Here is a 5054-nt window from a genome sequence, read left to right as displayed (position 1 = left end):
CTTCCGCAGGTGGCAGAGTTGCGCATAGGTCCGCCGTCGTGCTCCAGCTCTGCAGCAAAGCCACTCCTCGCGCGCGCAGGAGCCAAATGCCGCGCGGTGTTCCGCCTTTTTCTCTAGCGGTCGCGAGCTAAAAGCGCCAAACGTTCGCAGGCGCTTAGCAAATGACACTTCTTAGTACAGGCTACGCTCGAACGAGTCATTCGTGCAGCCGGAGTGGGTTGTCTTCCAACCAACCGAAGCTTTGCATGTACCTATGTAAACACGCATATACAAACACACACACGAACGTACAAATAGGGGGTAGGACCGCCTTCGATTCCCCAAAATAAAATACTCCCGTGGCTCGAACAGCTCAAAGGTTTGCTTGCAAACGCGCAGTACGTTGCCACGAAAAGCGGCGCAATGATTTTCAGCATGCATATGAAGTTGTCTTATCATGGTCAGAAGGCAAGAAATGTTTTAAAGAGTGTTTAAAGAAAACTTCACAAACGCAAGGTGGACACTTAGCGCATTGAAGGCTGCCGAAACCAGCCGAATAATGAACGTCGCCAAGAGAGCTATCGTGCCTGCATTTCTGTCCGTGACCGTTAACAAAGTGTTATTTATCAATAACCATCCTTCGCAACAGCTGCAGGTTTTCGATACATGAGGTGCAGACACTGATTTTAGCGCATTTCAAATGTTCACATGCGCACATTTTAAGCGAAGCTTACTTTTACGATTCATTCATATCGCAGACTAATCAGCTATTTAGTAGCAGCAAATCTGCAAGTAGAAGAAGATTCAAGAACTTCTAGATCAAATTTATTTCATACAAAGGAATGCATGAACGGCTGCTGGCAACGGGCCAAGTGTGCTGGTTCTTGAAACCTTGGGGGGGCAGAATTCAAAGCAACTGGAAAGGCAACAAGCTATTAAGAGTAACAACAAGTTATTTTTATTGCACTAATCTCATCAAAATGGCAAACTTGCACAGTAATTATTCACACAGTGCAGACTGTAATATGACAACAGATTTTTCTTGATCTCTTACCACTCATAGAAGAGCCAGTAGTTGAAGACACTGTATCAAGTCAGTGAAATCACTGAAGCAGGGTTTGGCCAAAAAGCCAGGTTACAAAGCTTTGTGACCTATCGCATCAGAGGCAAGGAAATTTTACGTCATTCAACAGTGCATTCACTCCACTCCCGCCCACAGGAGACAGCATTCACCAAAGCACAACGTAGATTTCCAGCGTGTTTAATTGAACGACAAGTTTTTGTTCCACTGGCTGATACATGATGCTCACAAGCTAGCACACATACAATTCCGGCTTAGCTTCTATGGCAACAATTAGTTAACAAAATAAATAAGCCTATGCTCTTCAAGACAATAAATTGACTAGAATCAATTTTACTGTTCTCAAAACTTCACACGGAGAAGGAATATGTCGCAATTATCACAGCTAGAGAGCTAAATATGCATATGTCAATTTTGCACCCGTTTTGTGCTTGTTCCATTCTGTGCTTTCTGCAAAGATGTCCTAGCTCTTCCGAAATTGCGGTTGACGAGAGAGGTACATATTATTCATTTCAATTTTAAACTCTGAAGGGTGCATTCAAAGTCAAGAAGTCCAGACTTGTTAGCAACAACACTCTCAGGATAGTATCAGTGTGCCTCCAGCTAGTTTGCTTGGCTGAAGCATTTACTCCTATGGCTGAATTAAAAAGATCATATGCCAGCTTGCATGACAATTTGTTCACTGACAAAAGGTTTTAATAACGCTGGGTAGGCACATTCATGACAATAAGTTATGACAAGCATCGCTGTAAGAAATGTTTAACACACTTTAGAGAAACTATCACTTTTGATAGCCAGTAACCTAGTTAGCACATATTTCATTGGCCTAGGACAAGTCTGCATAGCGTAAGGAAGACGAAAAGAAACCCTTGAGCTTGGGCACTCGCTCCGCAATCGCGCGGTCAAATAATGAAATCACAGTAATAGCCAGCTGTCAAACAACATTGTGCTCTGTCCTATTTTCCCCTTACAATGTGCTCAATTTGCATTTAGGAAAGCAATCACAAGCCTATTTTAAGCATCGTTTTGTTATTTCACTTTACCGGAAAAGCCTAGCCATTCACGTATTTACTTAGGCGCTAGAAAATGCAGTTGCCCACTGTTAAGTTCTTATTCAAGCTAATCCTGTGCTGCCTATCACAATATTTGTATCTATACTAGTCTCATGAGCCCCACAAAGTGAGCTGTAAGTATAAGGCACTGTTTCAGTCTTTTCAGTCCACTGTTTCAGTCGCAGTAAAAAGCTGTAATATGCATCAAGCTTACTTACCCTGTTGAGGTGCACTTTTCTACCCTTACGACTTTATGAAGTGCTTTCATTTTCTATCTCCTTGGTCAGTGCATTGACAATTATTTGTTTTAACAGTTTTCACATACAAGATAATCAGATTAAATTGAACTTGTTACTGGCTAACAGCTTCTTCCTGTGAAACTGCACATGGGCAAACAAAAAGCCTATAGTGAAATAATGGTTGACAAACTAGAACTCTTCCAATGTTATGCACACAATAGCGCGAATATGTCAGAATAATAATGAAAAGATCAAGTGACATTTTCGCTCAGAATGCGCATTCCAATGCTCTTAGAAGTACATTTGCCAGCTTGACGCATCTTTGAAGTAAGGCGAGTATTTTTCTTCGCTTTAAAGCAAAGCGAAGCCCGCAAGGAAAGTAGTGTCGCACCGCCTTTTCAGCAACACTGTGACATGATGGGTATTTCAAAAAATGAATCACATCTTTCTTCAGAAGTCTTCTTTAAACTCTCCAGTGGGCGTTTAGAGTCTAGGAGGCGGGTCTCATTGATGCGAAACAGTTGCTCACAGAAATGAAGTAGCTCAAGAAGGCTGTCTGAAGGGACCTTTAATGGGTTCGTTCCTTATGTCACATAGGACATCAGTGCTACGAGTTCAGGAACTTGCTTGTTATCGTCAATAATGCTGCTGTGACAGAGCCTGCAAAGGGTGTACTTGTGCTTAAGAGCGTACGCAACATACCCAGCGAAATATTCTAGGCTATCCTCATCTTCTTGGCAAAGTTCGATGACCTCTTCAAAGCTTGTCTTCACAACATCATCGATTGTTGAATCTGGTACAAGTTCTTTCTTTTGTTTAAGTAAAGTTAACAGATCGTGTGACTCATCGATTTTATAAGAGCCATTTCGGTTGGGCTGCGAAAACTGTGCAAGCGCAATTATTCTGAAAGTGGTCTTAAACTCCCTAGCACGTGGAACAGGTGTTTTTAGCCGAATTGTACTAAATAAGTTGTCCAGTGCATCCTGGCTGAGCCTGCTCAACAACAGAAATTTGAACTTTTTCTCAACAACGCAATACTGCCTTAATTTTAGGGCGCATAGCGTTGACAGTACAGCTCCTGTCTAGACAGGCTTCCAAGATGATTTTCCTGTTTTGTCAATAATATTCAAGCCAGTGAACATGACAACAAACCTTCCAGGAATGTTTTTGCTTCGTCCACTTTTGTTGCATTGAGGTCACTTAGGGCTGTTTTTTTGGTCCTAGAAGTCATGATTGTAAACCACTTAAAAACTTCACCGAAGAAAAATGCTGTTATGAGTGCTTCCTTCGATAAGTGACCCTTTTCCACAAGGTACCGTAAGGCTGCGGCAGTGGCATGGTGCAGAAGGGCATGTGCGGATGCTGCATTCATCTTTTCATAGTGGTTCAGGTCCAAATCTCGCAGTCTGGGGAGAGGTAGAAATTTTAGTTTATGCCCGCATCAATTTCGCAGGCCTTCCTCACTTGATGTAGAGACACATGCAAAAAGCACGTCCCATCATTGTGCCCATATAAGAAAAACATTTGATTTAATGTTGTTTACCTATTTATCAAAAGGCAATTGCATATGGCAAAGTCAGATACATTGACCATGTTATGTTTGCACGTTCTTTAAAGGTTAGAATACGAACAAGTAAAAAATTTACATTTTTGTGCATAGAACACTGTTTTGGATGTTCTTGTATTCCTTACATGAAATTATTCAGGGAATAAGGGGTAGTGCTAAATAAATGATAAATAAACTTCGAATTAGAAAGAACAGTCATACTTCAACATTTCTTACACTACCTCTTCTCGATTATCTCACCCCTATAAATAACCTTGCAGCCCACAACGCTGTGCTTCTAAATTTTCTTTATGCCTTCGTGCGTCACATATCATGACAGTGCATTTTTATTCGTTAATTGCGGCTATATTTTTATCATAGCCTTTGTCACTTTTGCACTAAAAACAAAAAATAACTACATTTTTTAAATGCTGAAGAAAGATGAAGAGCAAATCAAGTAAGGCTTGCCAAATTACTGTGAAATGTTCTATGTGAAAATGAGCTAGCTTTTTCAACGAAAAATTGAGTGACACTAACATTTAGAACTCTGCTAATCCAACCAACTCAAACTGTGTTGGCTTTGTTGCATTGATGTGCTGAAAGCCAAATAAATATATTTAATACTCTTTTTAAGGGACATGCTCCATCGATAAGAATGCATTACGACCTAAGAAATAATTCATTAGCCTTACTTTGTTGCATGGCAGGGTATGCTTAGCCACAGTAGCTGGATCAAGAATTATGTCCTGTCCTCGAACAAGATGTCCTCTTAAGTTTTTTAGTAGGTGTAGTGCATCTGCAATAAAGTACAGTTGCCTGTTGTGGCCTTAGGGGTGGGGGCATGACACGTTTGGTTTCCCATATTTTGTTGACTGAAGGTTGCACAGACGCCAGATGGCCATGTTCCCTGGGCTCATGTCTGTTACAACTGCATCAATGGTCATCCCAGCTGCCTCTGCATGCTGTATGACTTCAAACAGGCAATCCTTAACTTGCCGAGTATCGAAAAACGAGCCTGCATGAGGATAAACAGGCAATTACAGCAGTTTAAAAGTGCTAAATATGGTTGAGATTCTCTGACACAAAGTAAGCACAGAAAAATTTTTGCGCTTACCACTCCTATGTTAGTAACCAAATTTAACGTGCAAAATAATATA

At 41.0% G+C, this 5054-nt stretch overlaps 1 pseudogene; it reads right to left on the bottom strand.

The window, feature by feature from the left end:
• Positions 1 to 3433: 3433 nt before the first annotated feature.
• LOC135917083 (uncharacterized) lies at positions 3434 to 4814 on the bottom strand (annotated as a pseudogene).
• Positions 4815 to 5054: the final 240 nt, after the last annotated feature.

This window comes from Dermacentor albipictus, unplaced genomic scaffold, assembly GCF_038994185.2.
Source record: "Dermacentor albipictus isolate Rhodes 1998 colony unplaced genomic scaffold, USDA_Dalb.pri_finalv2 scaffold_19, whole genome shotgun sequence".
In the NCBI taxonomy this organism is placed as follows: Eukaryota; Metazoa; Arthropoda; class Arachnida; order Ixodida; family Ixodidae; genus Dermacentor; species Dermacentor albipictus.
This window is presented reverse-complemented; position numbering and strand designations above follow the sequence as displayed.